This window comes from Oryctolagus cuniculus, chromosome 17 (genome assembly GCF_964237555.1).
Source record: "Oryctolagus cuniculus chromosome 17, mOryCun1.1, whole genome shotgun sequence".
Lineage (NCBI taxonomy): Eukaryota > Metazoa > Chordata > Mammalia > Lagomorpha > Leporidae > Oryctolagus > Oryctolagus cuniculus.
The window spans coordinates 64,366,241-64,384,212 of NC_091448.1; the positions used below are offsets into that span (position 1 = coordinate 64,366,241).

General features: G+C 43.9%; 1 pseudogene; it reads right to left on the bottom strand.

Annotated features, from left to right (window-relative positions):
* Positions 1 to 4,560: 4,560 nt before the first annotated feature.
* Positions 4,561 to 8,791, bottom strand: LOC138846297 (GDNF family receptor alpha-2 pseudogene; annotated as a pseudogene).
* Positions 8,792 to 17,972: the final 9,181 nt, after the last annotated feature.

Consider the following 17,972-nt stretch of genomic DNA (forward strand, 5'->3'; position numbering starts at 1 on the left):
CAGGCATGGACTCTTGTTTCAGGGAGGGGTCCTGCCTGTGCCCTGGCTAGGGGGCTGGGAGCTGCAGAACCCCCCTCCTTCCCTGCTGGCTGCCTGAGACCCTGGAAGCTTCAGTCCTCTTCTGGCTAGAAAGGGGGAGAGGCAGCGGGGCCTGACCAGGCTGAACCCAGGGCTGCCCAAAGGTCCCCTCAGCACTTGAGGTCACCTCCCTGTGAATCAGGCCTTGGTGGGGGAGGGGCTCCACGGTGCTGTGGCCCAGAGAAGCCTCTAGGGCAAGGGGAGCCCTGCAGCCTGGTTGGGGTCTATGTTTCCGACCCAAAGTGTCAGGTACCCAGTGGGGACCCCTGGAGCCTGGGGTCTATGGAGCTTGGAGACTGTGAGCAGGAGGAGTTGGGGGTCCCCAGGGAGGAAGAGGGTGCTCAGCCTGGGAGGGGCAGCCACACCCGACAGGACAGCCATGGGGCACCTGGCCTGGGACCGCTGGCCAGATTCCCACCGGGGTCAGGTCTGGAGCTCCAGGTGGTGGTGTCCTAGCTATGGGTGCTCCCTAGATGAGGACCCAGGAAGCTGTCTTTGAGCCACCAGGAGCCCACCCTCTGGCCCCGCCTCTCTCCTGTGAGCCCTCTGCGGCCCAGGCTGCCTGCGTGCCCTCTGCTGGGGCAGTGCTGCACACACAGGCAGGGCCAGGGCCTGATTCACAGCCTTCCCTCTGCAGGCTCCAACCTGACACAGAAACTCACGAAGGAATCAGAGGGCCTCCCCCAATTGCGGGGTTCCACGTGTTGGGGCGCCAGCGTGGGATTCCACCCTCAACACAGAACTGCTCCATGCAACATCTATGGTCCCTGCCAGGCCTCAGGGTCCAGGCCTCCCTTCCAACCTGGATGCCTTCCTATTTCTTAAAATTATTTTTTAAACCATGCTCACACTTTTTTTTTTTTCTTTCCGGTTTTGTGTGAAGAACACAAAACCTCGGGCTCCCCCTACCTTTATGTGTGTGTGTGTGTGTGTATGTATGTGTGTGTGTGTGTGTGTAATGTTTGTCTAAATTTCTGTTTGTTTATTTGAGTGCCAGTCAGAGAGGGAGGGTTCACTCTCTGATGCCCAAAACAGCCATGGTTGGACTGAACCAGGAGCTGGGAGAAGGGACTCAGTTCAGGTCTGCCACGTGAATAACAGGAACCCAGTGACCTGAGCCATCACTGCTGCCTCCCAGGGTGCAGATGAATAGGAAGCTGGAACCAGGAGCCAGGGCTGGGATGCAAACCCAGACACTAGGATGTGGGATGGAGGCGCCTTAACCCCTCCCACTGCTGCTGCTTCCCCCACCCACCCCCACACACTCCCCATCTTTGTCTTGGTCCTTCTCTGGGCCATGAACATTGTGATGCTCATCCCAGACCCTGCCCTCACCTTGCCAGTTTTCTTCCTCCCTCTACTCCACAGCACCCCCCCCACCTCTCCCCAGCCACCTCCTTCCTATCCTGGAAGTTTCCATTAGGGAAATAAATGTTGAGGGATTGAGGGGAAAGTTAGTGATCAACAGGGGCAGCCTCTGTGTGGGCAGGGGTGAGGGTGATGGCGGTGCAGAGGCCAGATTTTAGGGTGCCAATGGTGGTGGGGAGCTGGCTGTGTGGGGGAATAACCTAAAGCCACTTTTGGTTTAACACCTATTTGTGTGTTGGAAGGAGGATTTTTTTTTAAGATTTATTTATCTGAAAGAGTTACAGAGAGAGGGAGAGCCAGAGAAAGAGGTCTTCCATTCTGTTGCTTCACTCCCCAAATGGCCAGAGCTGAGCCAATCTGAAGCCAGGAGCCAGGAGCTTGTTCCATGTCAGATGCAGGGGACTAAGGACTTGGGGCATCTTCTTCTGTTTTCCCAGGCCATCCAGAGAGCTGGATCAGAAGTTGAGCAGCCGGGACTCAAACCAGCACCCATATGGGATGCTGGCACTGCAGGCTGGGGCTTTAACTGTGCCACAGCACCGGCCCCAAGGAAGGAGGATATTTCTTAAGGAGGATATTTCTTCAATGGTTTATTTTCCAGGCCTCTGCATTTCTAAACACAATCACGTTATGAACACACACCGAGTTGTGCATGACACACTTTTATGATGTTAAAATAACAACGGACTTTTGATTGTTGTGGAGTGGTAAGTCAGCCTCACACTGTGTCTCCTCCAACAGGGCTTTTCAGAATCCCCCCGTGCCGCCATGCTCCTCATAACCAGGAAGAAGTGCTCCCCCCTTGTCACCTCTGGTCTCAGGCACTCCAGCTGCCGCATCCCCCCATAGGGTGGGAGGCAAAGGGCAGAGAAGACTAAAGTTCCACAGGAGTATAAAAAAGGGATAAAAACAATAATTAAGTACAATTAAGTACAATTAAGTACATAATTATTGTTTTTATCCCTTTTTATACTCCTGTGGAACTTTAGTCTTTCACTTTTTACTTGTTGAATAGCAAAGTCAGTAGTGAATTAAACCTGCGATTAAAGAGTGGAATTAAGTTTTGTCTTTGAAAAAATTAAAGAATAAAAAGAAGGAAGTGAATGGATGGAGGGAGGGGGAAGGGAAATATGGTTATCACCAGATTTGTAGCTATGAAATACATGAAAGATCCCTTTATACTAATAAAATTTTTAAAATATAATCAAACTGCTTAGCATTTCCATGACTTAAGAGACTGCAAATTTTCTGTATTTTTAAAGGTGTTTAAAAACTATTTATCTATATCCATTACATCTCTTTGTGATCCTATTTCTGCTTCTACTGAAATTTTCATTGATAAACACAATTATCAAAATACAATGTGTGTTGAAATTACACATTTGTCTATTTTTCATATTATATTTGAATTTGTTACTACTACCTGAGTAAATTGTCAATAAACTAATTTATGTCAGTCTTTCCATAGAGGCTTCAGGCTATCCTAGTTTTCTTTATCAGTTTTAGGCCATCAGTTCTATAAATTAGGAAGGTGTCCAATCAAATATTATGTTCATAGTATCTGAGCACAATCTATGGCTGATTTCATCTCTCTCATTAGCAGAAGATTGCATTTTAGCCTTATGGACATTCATGTAAATTGAAATACAATTTCAGTGTAGAAATGTAGGATTTTGTTTGGTCTTCAAAATCATTGAGCTCACTTTTTTTTCCAAAATATTCTAATCTAGACCAGTTCCAGCCCTGTGAACATGACATAAATTTTCATTGTGAGGTCATCATCAGCTCCAACATTCTATAAGCTGTCCTGGAAACCTTCAGATTCACAGTGCCTCAGAGACATCTTAGTCAAGGGTAATGATTCTCCACAAGTGTGTGTGTGTGTATGTGTGTGTATACACATATATATATATATATGGGCACATATTATCATTGTACCTTTCGTGGTGATAAAACTTTTGACTTTTTTCTGGTGGCTTATATGAGCGTAAATAAACTTTTTATTAGTGATTGTTTTTAATTTTGTTTTATTTATTTGAAAGACAGAGTTACAAGGAGAGTTAGAGACAGAGAGAGGAGTCTTATATCCTAGTCACTCCTCAAATGGTCACAATGGCCAGAGCTGAGCCAGGAGCCTCTTCTAGGTCTCCCATGTGGGTTTTCAGGGGCCCAAAGACTTGGGCCATCATCTGCTGCTTTCTCAGGTTCATTAGCAGGGAGCTGGATTGAAAGTGGAGCAGCCAGGACTTCAATCAGGGCCCATATGGTATGCTAGCACTGCAGGCTGGGGCTTTAACCCACTGTGCCACAGAGCCAGCCCCTATTGATATCTTCAAAGTAGAGCTAAGATGACAGTATCTTTAATTTAAGAGGTTTTCTTTTTATTGGTAACTGACATGGTATTTTCTTTGCTTATTGTTGACTTTTTTCTGTTATTTCTCAAGTTTTGTGTATATCTAATACATATTGCTTCGCCCAATTCTCTTGTGTTTGTCTTGCTATTATTGCTCCTACTTTGTTGCTTACTGCTATTTCCCATCATCAGAATATAGGTTCTATACTCACATGCATATTCCTTTTTTGATTTTTTTATGTTTTATTAATATAAGAAAATAGATTAAAGGGGCTGATGCTGTGGTGCAGCAGGCTAACTTCCTGGCCTGCAGCGCTGGCATCCCATATGGGCGCTGGTTTGAGACCCGGCTGCTCCACTTTCGATCCGGCTCTCTGCTATGGCCTGGAAAAGCAGTAGAAGATGGCCCAAGTCCTTGGGCCCCTGCATCCACATGGGAGATCCAGAGGAAGCTCCTAGCTCCTGGCTTCAGATCGGCACAGCTCTGGCAGTTGTGGCCAACTGGGGAGTGAACCATCAGATGGGAGACCTCACTCACTCTCTCTCTCTCTCTGTGTAACTCTGACTTTCGAATAAATAAGTCCTTAAAAATAGATTTAATGTATTTCATAGTTACGGTTCTAAGAAGACCACCATGCTTCACCCTCCCTCCCTTAATTCTCTCTTTTCCTTTTTTTCTTTAACTTTTGCAATAAAATACTTTCAATTTACTGTATAATTACAAGTATAATGCACCACTACCATAAGGTTTAACGAGTAAATAGTAGAAAGGTCACTTTTATTTCTATAATATGTATACATCAATGATGTGTAGTATAAGTCAATCCTAGTACATAGAACTATAGATAATCATGGTAAACTTTTATTGTGGCTTAATAAATTTCACAAAAACTTAAATTTTCAAAAATCTATGATTTTAAACATTTTCTGGGAGTAAAATAATTTATGAGACTCTTAATCAACAAATATCTTCATATCTGCTGATCACACTATTATTTAACCTGTATATTATTAAATATGTATTATTTTATTTATCATTATTTTTAATGCACTTGTGTGAACTATTTTTATCATTAGTATCTGATTGTGAATCAGTCATGCTATTATTCATCCCAGGCCCTCTTGGGGGGCTTTCTCTTTGTGACATGGACTTGATGGAAATAATCTAAAGTGTCTTTGCAACTATTTCGTGTCCCCAGATTCTTAGAGTCATCTTGACCCATTCAGTATTTCTTAGTCCCCAGGGGGTATATTATTTTAGTTTGGCTGAAATTCTAGAGGATTATCAATTTAACTGCCATGTTGAATGTTCAAAGCATAGCTGTAAATACCAATATTGTTCTCTATGATGCTCCTGGTAATTTCCAAGATTTTTGCTTTATTTCCATTCACTTTTCCCCCTTATTTTCCACTTTAAAGATAACTCAATGAACTATTTTTTAACAAATTATCTTTTATGTGTTTATCACTGTATTATTACCCCTAAAAAATAACAGTTCTACCCTCAGTAACCTCAATGTAATTTATATTCTAATAAGCAAAAAAGTTTTTAAGCTTTACTTTGTATTTGAGTTTATTTTTTATTTTTTAAATTTTTTACAGGCAGAGTTAGACAGTGAGAGACAGAGACGGAGAGAAAGGTCTTCTTTATTCATTGGTTCACCCCCCAAGTGGCTGCTACGGCTGTCGCGCTGCCCCGATCCGAAGCCAGGAGCCAGGTGCTTCCTCCTCTCCCATGTGGGTGCAGGGCCCAAGGACTTGGGCCATCCTCCACTGTACTCCCCGGCCACAGCAGAAAGTTGGACTGGAAGAGGAACAACCAGGGCAGAATCCGGCACCCCAACCAGGACTAGAATGTGGGGTACCGGTGCTGCAGGTGGAGGATTAGCCTAGTGAGCTGTGGCGCTGGCCCTGTATTTGAGTTTCTGATATTTCCCAATTATATCATCAAATCATAGTGCATACCAGTGCTATCACCCTGAGCATGTGACCATGTTTGTTAGCTTTTCATTGTGCTGTCAATTCACTCCAAATTCTGGAACAAGCAATTTCTATCTTCAAAACTTCTCAGAGACATCTAGGGCCAGAGTACTCTTTGCTTCAAGGATGCTTTTCACCCTTTATGGATTTTTTATGGGATTACTTTCCTATTGATATTTGAAATTTACTAGTGCTCATGTTGTCCCTTTAAGATCACTCTGGAAAGGGCAAGACCTGTTCTGGATTTTAGTTCCTGCAATTTTTTATATGATTTTGATTATATTTCTAGGCATTCATTGTTTCTGCCAAAATACTTTATTCACTCATGGTTATCACAACATCATTTTATTATAAAAATTACACCCATCCATTTTTGTCTTTGAATTCAAAGATATTACCTACATATAATTTCTATAATTTCATTTTCTTAGTGTATCTTGATCTAGCATCAAGAGCCCATAAACAGCTTTGTGGGCTTTCTCACTGTAAGATTATTAGCCCTCTGAAAAATGTCTAAGTTGTCTTGGAATCCTTCATGTACACAGTATCTCTGAATGGTTTATCACCAAAGTATTTGTTCATGCTATGAGAATCACACATTTTAAACTATTTTGTGGTTTTAGGGAACTCCGAATTTATCACTGGTACTGAAATTTTTGAAAGCATCAGTCAACACAAGACAATACCACAGATATTATCCTGGTAACTGCCCTGATGTTTACTTGATTTAACTTTTTTAGCCTTTTTGTAATTATCTAATTATTATTTAATTGTAACGGAACATTGTGTAGCAAATTGCTTTTATTGGCTCTTACTCTACCATTGCTCCTATACTGCTTACAGTAATTAGCATATAATTGTAACAGCTGTATTCTTTTTTATTGGTGCTTTTTGCTTAATTAACCATGAATGCAGACCAGGGGCCCTAGCCCCAGCCCCAGCTGGGCTGACAGCAGCCAGGCACACAGAGGGAGGGGAGGGGCCAGGGGCTGTCTGTTCCCATTGTAGACAATGTTATTTAAAAAATAAACTTTAGAATAACACCTTTTCGCTCATCTGGGGGGGGGGGAGAAGTGGAAGGGGCATTATTTCGATAGGTCCATTTCTTAAAAAAAGGAAAGAACAGGGAACCACAGGACACACGAATGTGATGTGCATATACACACATTTGCAAAGACCGTATGTACAGCTGACTTAGGTCTCAGAGATGGAGGGGGGCATGCAGACAATTGCTGGAGACATGCACCCACCACTGGATCCTGCTGCCCCTCTCCAGCAAGACAACACCCACCCATCCAGTGCCAACAAGGCCTCATTTCTCTATGACCCTGAAACTCTTGCCACCAAAGAGGCAGAAGCCCCCACCTCCACCCTGGAGCTGGTGCCCCAGGTGGGCTGGGCTGGCTGGGCTCTCTGCCATCCATGCCTCCCAGGGAGCTCAGGGTACATCACCCCTTCTGCAGGGGTCCCCCACCCATGCCAGACTCTGGCCCACCGGCCTGCTGAGGGCACAGAAGCAGTCAACACTCCTGCAGCTAAGAGGAGGGGCAGATGGGATCCACAGGTTCCCAGTGCCCGCTGCCCCCTGCCAGCCCCTGGTAGGTGTCCAGCAGGGGCTGCCCTGCCTCAGCCTGCAGCAGGCACAGTCACACGTCCCCTTGGCAGCAGGGGTCTTGGTCTCTTGCTTCAAAGGGGTCCAGAGAAGAAAACTCCAGCCGAGGATGGAGGCTGCCCCCCTGCTTGTCTGTCTGGCTTAGAAAAACTTCTCCAGAGAAGAAACCTGGGAGGAGACAGGCTCAGAGACAAGGTGGGAGAAGACTCGCTTTTGTCTTGTTTTGTTTTGTTTGCAAGGTGTGTGTGGTTGTCTCGTGTGTGTCTGTGTATGTCTGCTGTGTCAGGCGGGAGTTCTTGGCGGTGCTTCCAGAAGCCTTGAGGACACAGTTCCCCGGGGTGGGGCCTACAAGGCCCAGGTGAGCATGAGGAAGGGGAGTGCGGTCAAGGCAGCTGACAGCCTGGCTCGGCTGAGGCCTGAGTTGGGTTTGATCACCTTTCTGCTTCCTGGGATGATGTCTGTCATCAGCTCCCTGAAGCCCAGGCTCAACTCTGGAGCTGTTGGCCTTCTGCCCCTGCTCCTGGACAGAAGGGCAGGTGGTCATGGCGCTCATGCCCAGGCCAGTGCTGTCACTTAAGTCATCCAGCAGAGAGAGCGTCTTCTCCACCTGAGGGGCCTACGTGGCCAGGAACGGGGGTCCTTCAGGGACACGCTCACATCTGTGCCATTGCCAAAGGCCTGGATGACGCCCTGGAGGCACAGGTTCTCGGTGAAGTCCCTCAGGAACCTCTCACAGTCCTCCTCCACGTTCCCTTGCTGTGGCAGCTGCACCACACCAGTGGGGCTGGAGTCCATGTAGTAGGGTATCATGTTTTAGCCGACCATGCCTGTATAGGAGCCCAGACACGCTTGGTAACTGTCCCCTGGGCAGCAGTTGAGTGGCCAGTAGGAGGCTCGACAACTGGTGTGGAAGTTGGCCAGCCTGGACTGGCACAGGTGGTCAGTGCAGCTCAGGGCATGCAGGTCCAGGCAGGTAGGTGCTCCTTGTCCTCATAAGAGCAGCTGGGCAGCATGGTCTGGCGGCGGCGCTCAGTGCATGCCTGGTCTCAGCAGGAGCAGAGGAGCATGTGGTAGGTGTACTCGCTGGGCACGTGAAGACCTGGCGCAGGGCCTTGTGGCACTGGCAACAGCTGCAGAGCTCCGTGTGCGAGCTCCTGGGTTGAGGATGGAGATGTAGGAGGAGCGCAGCTTCTTGCAGTTGCCGTTCAGGTTGCTGGCCTGGTTGCTCTTGGCGCTTACCGCCGGCTCTGCCCCTGTCCCTGAGAAGAGGAGGCAAGCCTGAAGACGTCGGAGAGGTGGGAGGTGACCGGCTGGCAGGGAGAGGCCTCGTAAAACTCCTCCCCCTCGGTCAGCCCCGGGTGGAGGCTCCAGTAGATCTGCAGGCACTGCAGCTCCTTCATGCCCCACTTGCAGCGGCCGTCTCACAGTGGGCTCTCCTGCAGCACCTCCGGGGCCGCCTGGCACTCCTTGTGGGCCAGCCCGGGGTTGCGGTCGCGGCCCGACAGGCACTGCCACAGTGTGCGGTAGCTGGAGCTGCAGTCGGATTCCGCTCCGCACAGCTCAGTCGCCTGGACACAGTCACCGGGGTGACAGCATGGAGCTCAGCCCTTGCGGGGAGGAAGGGCTGGCCGAAGAGCGGAGGGTCTTGGCTAAGAAGAGGCAGAAGGCCTTTGTCAAGATCACGTTAAATAAATCCCACAGTTTTTTTTGTTTGTTTGTTTTTTCTTTTTGGCTTTCTCCCTGGTGCCTGGGCAGGAAACTCACTGGCTCACCCCTACCCGTCCTGCTGGGGCGCAAACCCACCCACCCAAGCCTCCGCACCCTCCTCCTCCTCCCCGTCCTGACCCCACCCCGTGGTGGCAGCTGATTGCTATCACTTGTATGAATCATCAATATCCTAGGGACAGCCAATTACAACAATATGATATCAACGAAATGAAAATTTCTATTTGTTAACAATTTTATGTACACAGCTTTTAAAATCTTGTTCAGTATTATAATTTTCACATTCCAGGTCATATATTTTTAAATATTTCTTTAGTTCTGATAACCCACAGATTATCCTATTGTTTCGAACTCGGTGATGTAGTGCTGCTTACAAGTATGCTTCCTTCAAGATTCATTGGATATTCTGCAAAATTTCACTTTATGTTTCATTCACTTCTGTTTTCCCTTGAATACTGATGCAAATGTAGTGAAGTTTTTCACCAAGTGGTCATCATAATTGGTTGTCTTCCACCTATAAACTGAGTTTTTACTTACAATAAACAATATATATTAACAACTGCAACCCTTTTGTATTTTTAGGTTTATCTTCGAATTTATTTCCAACAGATGTGTACATCATCTATATTCTGTCAGCCACTCCTCCCACTGTGCACCTCAGGACATCTTGCTCAATTTTAATTGTGAGACCACTGACACTAACTCTCTCCTAGCCACTGAATTACACACATTGCTCAGAACCAGCATAGTCTAATGGAACAATGTTCTCATTACTGGCTATATATGTTTTCTCTATTCCTCAGTTCTACATAACAGTGCCTTCCATTATTACATTTTAAAGAGTATCTCTAGGAGCTAGTGTTTTGGCATAGCAAGTAAAGCTGCAAACTGCATCCCACATGGGCACCAGTTCATCACCCAAGTGCTCCACTCCTGATACAGCTTCCTGCAATTGGCCTGGGAAAGCAGCAGATGATGGCCCAGCTCTCTGGGCCCTGCCACCCTTGTGAGAGACTTGGAAGAAACTCCTGGCTTTGCTTGGGGCCAGTGCTGCCCATTATGTCCATCTGGGGAGTAAATAGCAGATATAAATTCTCTCTCTCTCCTTCTCCCTCTGTAACTCCTTCAAAATAAATAACTAAATTTTGAAAAATAAAGAGTATCTCTAGATATAAATACGTTTCCTTGAAAAATGTCCTAATTATTGCCATGATCTTTATTTTAAATACATATGGAGGCCAGCACTATGGGGCAATGGGTTAAAGCACCAGTCTGCAGCGCTGTCATCCCATTTGGGTGCTGGTTCAAGTTCCAGCTGCTCCACTTCTGATGCAGCTCTCTGCTATTGCCTGGGAAAGCAGTACAAGATGGCCTATATCTTTGGGCCCTTGCACTCATGTGGGAGACCTGGATGAAGTGCCTGGCTTCAGGTTAGCACAGCTCTGGATGTGGCGATCATTTGGGAAGTGAACCAGTGGATGGAAGACCTCCCTCTCTCTCTCTCTGGATCTACCTCTCTCTGTTAACTCTTTCAAATAAATAAAATAAATCTTAAAAAATACATATGCCCTTTTCTTTTTTGTAATTGTAAAATAATATTTTTACCAAGTTCTGGTTTTTATATCTGTTTTTCATATTATTATTGTCCCTATCAATAATAAAGTCTATTTATAGAAATGAAATATCATTTTTGAGCACTGTATATCTTTTGTGTATTTGTTCATCTCTGAATTTACTGCTACCACTTGGATATATAATCATTCATGATGTTTCAGATAAATGGATTGTCCTTCCTTGAATTATCTTCATTAAGTTTTTAATTATCCATTTTAATGCAATCCTAGCACTTACAAACTTAGTCCATCTTTCATTGTGGAATGAACAAACCAAAAATTTTGCTAAGGTTTCTTGGTTGCTTCCATATGTACCCCCCATGAGAACTGCCTTTTACCAATATAGTAAACCTATCTTTTTTTAAAAGATTTATTTATTTATTTGAAAGTCAGAGTTACACAGAAGGTTGAGAGGCAGAGAGAGAGAGAGAGAGAGAGAGAAGGGGAGAGAGAGAGAGAAAGAAAGGGGGAGGGGGGAGGGAGGGAGGGAGGGAGAGAGAGAGAGAGAGAGAGAGAGAGAGGTCTTCCATCACTGGTTCATTCCCTAGATGGCTGCTACAGCCAGAACTGCACCAATCCAAAGCCAGGAACCAGGAGCTTCTTCCCAGTCTCTCATGTGGGTGCAGGGGCCCAAGGACTTGGGCCATCTTCTACTGCTTTCCCAGGCCATAGCAGAGAGCTGGATCAGAAATAGAGCAGCTGGAACTTGAACCGGCAGCCATATGGGATGCCAGTGCTGCAGGCTGGATCTTGAACTGGTGCCCATATGGGGGGCCGGCGCTTCAGGCCAGGGTGTTAACCCACTGCACCACAGTACCAGCCCTATGCTAAATCTGTCTTTTGAGTTGATATAGGTTTTGACTTTTCTGGTGGTCTAGAGGACTGTAAGTAACTCTATGGTTACTGATATTTTATAAACATAGATTTAGATGCTCATGTATTTCATTAGTGATTTTAATAGTAAATGACATAAATGTTCCTTGATTTTCCTAAATTTATTATTTTCTCAAATTTAAAGTGACTGTTAGACCTTTAAGTTCACCAAATTACCTCATATCTTCCACCATATTGTTGCTCTTTTTTTATTTCTGACAGGCAGAGTTAGAGAGAGAGAGAGAGAGAGAGACAAAGAGAAAGGTCTTCCTTTTCCATTGGTTCACCCACCAAATGGCCGCTATGGCCACGAAATGCGCCGATCTGAGGCAGAAGCCAGGTGCTTCCTCCTGGACTCCCATGCGGGTGCAGGCCCAAGAACTTGGGCCATCCTCCACTGCCTTCCCAGGCCACAGCAGAGAGCTGGAGTGGAAGAGGAGCAACCGGGACAGAATCCAGCGCCCCAACCGGCACTAGAACCTGTGGTGCCGGCACCACAGGCGGAGGATTAGCCAAGTGAGTGGCGGTGCTGGTCACCATATTTTTGCTCTTTAACATATTGCTTTATGCTACTTCCGGTAATCAGTGTATAACTTATATGGTAACGTGCATACTATTATTTTGTTTAGATATTCTTTTACTTGAGAATATCAATTTTATCCTTCACTTAGCCTATCTAGCAGAGAACCTCAAATCATCCTGCTTGTAGGTTTCATTGTGACATCATGAAATCAATGAAAATTCTCTAAGTTTTATTAAAATATTCACATACACTTTTCCAGAATTGTCTCATGCTGCTTTACGCATTCTACATTTCCAGGTGATATTGCTCAGTATGAAGATAAGAGAAAAATGAATGAATACTTTTATATAAATATATGGTAACTTTCCCATTAGCTATACACTATTTATTAAGAATACAAATATATATTGAGAATCCACGCTATGTAAGATATTGTAGGCTCTGAGGATAGACAAAATTACTGTTATTATTCAGGTTAGAGTCTAGTGGAGAAGAAATGAAAGTAAAATTACAATTCTAAATTTAGGTAGTTTATCACGATAACAGAGTTTAATGAGAGAAAGAATTACAATTAGAATTAGAGAATTAGGCCAGCTCCACAGCTCACTTGGCTAATCTTCCACCTACAGTGCCGGCAGACTGGGTTCTAGTCCCAGTTGCTCCTCTTCCAGTCCAGCTCTCTGCTGTGGCCTGGGAAGGCAGTGGAGGATGACCCAAGTGCTTGGGCCCTGCATCCGCATGGGAGACCAGGAGGAAGCACCTGGCTTCTGGCTTCAGATTAGCGCAGCGCACCGGCCATAGCTGCCATGTGGGGGGTGAACCAACGGAAAGGAAGACCTTTCTCTCTGTCTCTCTCTCTCACTATCTAACTCTGCCTGACAAAAGAAAAAAAAAAAGAATTAGAGAATGAATTAGAATTGAATTAGAGAATTCAATCTACACCAGACCCAGGGAAGATTTTCCTAAAGGTAGGATAAGTAGACTGAAAAATAAAGGATAGGCACAAAGCAGTTAAGAAAAGGGAGAAGAGTATCTTAGCCAATCTGTAACAGTGCTGAAGCTCAAATGCAGTTTGCTTGTGACCAAGATAAAGTAAGGGCTGTTTATCTTCCTACATGAAATAATAAAAAAAACTGCATTATACACATTGTCCATAATAATGGGCCTCAAGAAACAAAGACAATACCTGAAAGCCAGAAAAGAAGTGAAGTAGGCCTCACACACTCCACAGCTCCTTCTAGAGAGAGATTCTAGACCACAGGGGAAGGAGCTGAGGCAGTGTCTCCCTGACTCCCTGAGCAGATGTGATGAAGCTGAGCATCTCGGAACACAAAGGCAGTCCCAAATCACAGGGAAGAATATGGGGGAGGAAAAGGCAGGAATGAGGAAGAACCAGGAACTGTGGAGGGCCATCTTTGAATTCTAATCCAAGTCATTTACAGTGCACACCTATCAGAAAACACCCAAATACTGTGGGTGGGACATTACAGGAAATTGTGCTTGGTGCCCATGTAGTGCTGCACTGAATCATCCATTCCTACCAGCCAGACTGAAAACTCCTTCGTCAGAGAACAGTGAAGAGAGCAATAATAAATGTTTTTGCCTTAGGAGTAGGAGATTACTCATGGGCTAAGCATGGTTATGATCCACATAACAAATCATAAGACAAGACTGGAAAAGATGAACCTGTTTATAAGGAACTGAACTGCATCAAAAATCAGTCTGGAAACAGGTAAGTGGAAGCATGAAAAATTTTTTAATAACCTACAGTTGTAAATATATACATTTTTAATAACCTACAGTTGCAAATATATAAATCACAGTGCCAGTGGTTGTCACTACACTAGATGGAAATTAACATAAATTACACATCATAAAAAATGTGTTCATCTTGGAGACAGTGCTGATCTATGATAAAACTTCAAGTGATTAATACAAGCCCCCAAAATGGAGAGGGAAAATATCTGAAGGAAAACAGCAATTTTTTTTTATAAATTTAATGAATTATAATCTTACACTGGCAGGAAGGGTGTAACAGGACAAGGAGAAAATATTGTATTTTTATTATATATAATGTGCTATGGTGTTACTTCCAGGTAGAATACTATAAGTTGAAATTTGTTAATATTGGTAAAGCAGCTACTAAGGTATCAAAATAAAAGATTTTAATTAATAATTCCTCCTAAAATAGAAATATAACTCAATAATAAAGTAGTAATTGGGGTTGGCAGTGTGGCTAAGGGGGTTAAAGCCCTAATCTGCAGCACTGGCATCCCATTTGGTCATCAGTTCAAGTCCCAGCTGCTTACTTCTGATCCAGCTCCCTGCTGATGGCCTGGGAAATCAGTAGAAGATGGCCCAAGTGCTTGGACTCTTGCACCTGTGTGGGAGACCCAGAAGAAGTTCCTGGCTCCTGGTCTCAGATCAGCTGAGTTCTGGCTGTTGTGAGCATTTGGGGAGTGAACCAGCAGGTGGAAGCCCTCTCTCTGTACCTACCTGACTCTGTAACTGTCTTTCACATAAATAAAAATAAATAAAATAGTAATCTAAAATAAAGCAGAATGGTGTAACAAAATATGGAATTAAAAGAAAGCAATATTATGACAGATAAGTTGAATTACATAAACAATCATTTTAAAAGGAAGTGGTCTAAAATCTCAATAAAAAGTCAAATGATTAGACAGTACAGAGAAAATAAGATGAATTATATAGTCTCTATCAGATATATTCATTAAATGTAAAAACACAAATTCATTTAAAATGGAAAATATTTGCCACACTAACATTTGACAAATCAAAACTGAGGAATATGAGCTTTTGCAAGGTGTATTTAATAACCAAAACTACCATGAGGAATAAAAATGTCATTTCATATTTACAAGCAGTTCAATTAATCAAGACAATGCAATAATCCTAAAATTTTTACATCAAATAGAGTTTCAAAATGCATCTTGTAAAATAAGATAGAGTATTTAAAAAGAAAAAAAATTGCAAGTATCATCTGTTATCCCAGTACATTTTATTCAGCAAATAACAGAATGAGTCAGAAGAAAATCTCCAAGAATACGCAGGTGAAACCATCACTCTCAATTTACCAAAATAGATGTAGGCCATAAAACAAATATTAATTACAGGATAATATCAAAATGATAGTATACAAATTACATTCTATAACTACAAACCAAATCCAAAAGAACTGTCACACTCAAGTATCAGGAAAACACTGAAGTTCGTAGCAACACAGGACACATTTCTGTAAAACTGAGTCCAAGACTTAATGAAGACATTAGAAGGTATAAATGCTGAATGAAAATACAACATTAGAGCATCTGTGTAATGTCTGTAAGGGATTTTCAGAAGTTTGTTATAAAAACACACCTTGGGGCTGGTGCTGTGGCATAGCGGGTAAAGCCGCAGCCTGCAGTGCCAGCATCCCATATGGGTGTCAGTTTGAGTCCCAGCTGCTCCACTTCTGATCCAGCTCTCTGCTGTGCCCAGGTGCTTGGGTCCCTGCACCAATGTGGGAGACTCCAAAGAAGCTCCTGGCTTCTTGATTCTGATCGGCACAGCTCCGGCTGTTGCAGCCAATTGGGGAGTGAACCAGCGAATAGAAGACACCTCTCTCTCTCTCTCTCTCTGCCTCTCCTTCTCTCTCTATGTAACTCTTTCACATAAGTAAATAAATCTTTAAAAAAACACACTGAAGAGAGAATTGAATTTTCTCTGAAATTTTTGAAGCCCCCTCATATAAGAATTGTCTCAAATCACTTACCTTGATTCCCACCTAAGGAAACTAGAATAAGAGCAAATTAAACCCCAAACAACAGGTAGAACACGAAGATGAACATCTGCTGTGGTCTGATCAGAGCACTAAATGCTTACGGTGGTCAAGAGGGAATGGGGGTTATCACGGGGTGAGGCTGTGAGGTGGCCAGGTGTGTTCAGCAACCTCACAAAACAGATCCATTGTGCGTCTTTTCATTTATCCACTTGAAGATTCTGGGAATGTCAGACACCAGACCCCTGATGCACCCCAACTTGCCAGGCCCATCATCTGAGAACCCACTTCCGCATCCGCTGTGAGCCCATTTCTGTGGTTTATAAACTACCAGGGCTATGATAGCTCTCCAGAGCCGTCCAAATAAACTGCAGTCTCAATGATAAATTCAAGGATGTGGTCCTGCAAGTAGCGCCCCCAGCACAGACAACAAGATCAGCCCTGCGGGGACTGCAGCCTGGCCCTGGGTGGCTCCCGCGCCTGTGGGTGAAGGTGCCCCCTAGTGGTCGTGTCTCATGGGCTTGTGCGCTGCAGAGTATAAAACGGAGACAGGAAATTGGGGGTGCCCTTGAGCCTATGCATCACTTGTCCTATGGCAGGAGAATGAACCGCTTGAGATGCCCACACAGCTACTCCTTACGACCTGTACAGTGCTGGCTTTGAGGCCTCTGCCCCAGGGTCATCCCCTGGCTGCTGAGAATTCACCTCAGACACAGGCAAGGATGCCCCTCAGCACTGCACCGTGCAGCACACAGTTTGTCAGCGAGCATGGCATCCCCATGAAGAATCTGCACCAGTGCCGCTCAGCCACACAACCCATGCAAACATGCCTGTCTGTCCCACATCCACACATGAGCCAGTGCATAGCCAATTTCATTGTGAGATGTGAAAAAGTCAATAGAATTTGAAAAAAGTAGGAAAAAATCAATGTAACAAACCCTGTGTGGAAACTAATAAAGATAATTAATATCTGTCCTATCTAGTTAGGTTGATCAGAATAAAACAAAAAGACATATTATTAACAGAGAAAATTACCAATAAATAAATAAATACTTAAATTTGAGAGGATACAAAGGTTGTACACAGAGAAGATAATTCAGTAACAGTGACAACACAGAAGCAAGCTGAAGCAATGGACCAGAACACATGCTGATGGCCGGCGCCGCGGCTCAATAGGCTAATCCTCCACCTGTGGCACCAGCACCCTGGGTTCTAGTCCTGAAACTACAGAGAAAAATGTGAAACCATAAAACTCCTCTTACACAGATGTGCCTAATGAGAATCTTCTTAAAACTTCCACTTGACAAAGGCATTTACAAATGTTATTAATTTTTTCTGTAAGCTAAAAGCCATGTCTTTAACATGGTATCAAGGACACAAAGTTCTTAAGGATTAGAATTAATTTTTTTATTTATTGAAAGAGAGAGAGGAGACAGAGAAGACAGAAAGATTTATCTCGCATCTGCTAGTTGACTACCCAAATGGCCACAATGGCGAGCACTGCTCCAGGTCAAAACCAGGAATGTGCAACCCCACCCAGAATTCCCACATGGCTGGCAGAAGCCCAACCACATGGACCATCTGCTACCATCCCAGACACATTGATAGGGAGTTGTAATGGAAGCAGAGAATCTAGGATTCAATCGGGCACTTAGACATGCAATGCCTGCATTGCTGCAGTGGCTTAAGCCAGTAGAACACAACACCAGCTCCAGATTATTTTAATTTTACATCTGGATCATTCAATGATCTTCTACCTATGAAATTCTACAATAGAAAAATATTTATCTTTCAGATTATCCAGATCCAAACATTCATAGCATATTATTAGAGAAATGGGTGTCATAATTCTTAAAATGTCAGTGCCCTGAAAGCCACCCTAATAATAATGGTATTTAGGTACAAGGTCACATTCTGGTAATTTACGTGTAATTTTTATTAAACTACTTTCAATTTAAAAGATCCCTATTGCTGAAGCAAGAACCTAGGCTATATAATTTTAATTCTTCTGGAAAAATCTGTGGGTTTTGTTTAATTTTATTTATTTATTTATTTGAAAAAGACAGTGA